Raw genomic sequence first — 2,139 nt, 5'->3', positions numbered from 1 at the left:
TATTAGGGTATGTTCCCTACATTCGCGGATGTTATTAGGGTTTGTTCCCTACATTCGCAGATGTTAGTAGAGCATGTTCCCTCATAACCATACCTTCCATCCGTCCGGTAACCATACATACCTTTCTTTATATACTCATACTTTCGTACATACTCATTTCATTACGTACTTTCATACATACATATATATTTCATACTGGGCATACTACACATTACTTTCATTGTCGATACGTGCAATGTGCAATATTCGAATATCGTTCATGCACCGACAAGCATTCGTTCATAACATTCACACATATACTATCACATCAAGAATTATAGTATACACTTATCATTTATGGTAAGTGTATTAACGTTCATATTAAGTATGCACACAGCCCCGAAAACATAACAAGGAAGTGGGGCTAGAAACTCACCTGTGTTCTGTTACGTTCACCGTTAATGGTTATTCCTAGCTTTAGCTGTGTGCAACTAACTGTATAGTAATTACACGTATCAATTAAATATCACTACCCACATCACGCTTCTAGTTTAATTATAACCCTCAACGAACAGGGTCCTGGGCAGCGCCCCTAGCATCAGGTTCTAGGGGCGGAAACCCCTAGCATAGTCCAAGGGGTAAAGCCCCTAGTTGGGGTTAAGCCTCTAATCCATTAACTGTTTTTAACGAAATTTCCATTAGAATTATTTAATAATATTTTATTGTTAACCCATTAATCCTTTAAGGTATCTTTCATCAATTAATAAAGTCCAAGGGCTTCTATGTAATTAATTCATTCTCTTCTAAGTCCAGGGACCTTTCTGTCATTCTTTCAAAGTATAATTTGTTATCAAATTTCCTTAACGAATGAGGGCTCATAACGAACGGACTCATTCGTCACTTCATAATGAATGGCCACTTATGGACCCACATAGCGGATTGATCTTTATCACGAATTGACCCTTATAACGAACTGACCGTCATAAAGAATGGACTCATTCGTTTGGTCCGGCTAACGAATGAACTCTATAACGAATGAGGGCTTATTCGTTATTCTTTCTTAACGAATTGACATAGAGAATGAGCCTAAAGAATTCGCTACACGCACCTAGGGTTAGGGCAAAGAATGTCGGAAACGTTCTCTGACATTCCTTTCCTCGTACACCGCTTTTCCAGTGCCAGCGTGCCAGGAAAACGTGCGGTGGCCGGAAAAACGTGTTTTACACCGTTTTTCGTCTCGGTCGTTCCGGATCCGAGCTAGGGTGACCCCAAAGCTCGTCATTTGATAGACTTATACCCGATTCCAACCGAATCTCGTGACTTTAAGGGTTAAGGGTGTCGATTAGTCGTTTCAGGACTAGATCTAGCGGGTTTGGACCCATATAAGGTCATAACATCATTACCTCGGGTCGAGATTGGTTCTCCTCTTGGTTTCGGCTAGAGAAAGAGGGAAAGAGAGAGAGAAAGCTTAAGTGTGTGTTTTGGATGGTGTATGGAATGGGTGAATGAATGAATTAAGAATGGAACATGGTTTATATATGACGGGTCATGGGTTTAAGCCTATGGGCTTTCTTTCCTCCTTAGTAATCCAAGTCCATTACCCATATCTATTTAACCCAACACAAGCCCAACTCATAAAGATAAATATTATTAATTTATTAACCAAAATGGGATGTTACATGGTACTTTGGAATGCTACAAGTCCCGTTTAGCATGTCATGGTAAATATCAAACGATTGGTATGGATTGCCTTGACGCATTTAGTATGGTTGTCAAACCGACTACCACTCGTACCGTCGTTAGCAATTTCAAAAACTTTGTTTGGCCATCAATAACTTGTCTCCATCTTATGCACATGAAATCCTTTATCGCACCACCATGACATCGCCCAAACTGTTCGCACCACATGAAATCCTTTATCCCACCAAACTCATTACTTTAGAAGATGACTTTCTTACTGATGGTACTTTATACCAAAGGCTTGAAGGTGCTCCTAAGTACTAGACAATGACACATCCAGATTTTTCATATGCTATGCAAAAAGTATGTTTTTTATACATGCCCCATGAGAGCCTCATTTTACTTTTATAAAGTGAATTCTTCGGTATATCTAGGAATTCGTGATAATTGTTTATAAATCGTAGTTCTTATAATCAATCC

The sequence above is a fragment of the Bidens hawaiensis genome, unplaced genomic scaffold (assembly GCF_021521415.1).
Source record: "Bidens hawaiensis isolate Kalapana, Puna unplaced genomic scaffold, B.hawaiensis_p1.1 tig00024412_1, whole genome shotgun sequence".
NCBI classification, from domain to species: Eukaryota; Viridiplantae; Streptophyta; class Magnoliopsida; order Asterales; family Asteraceae; genus Bidens; species Bidens hawaiensis.
This window is presented reverse-complemented; position numbering follows the sequence as displayed.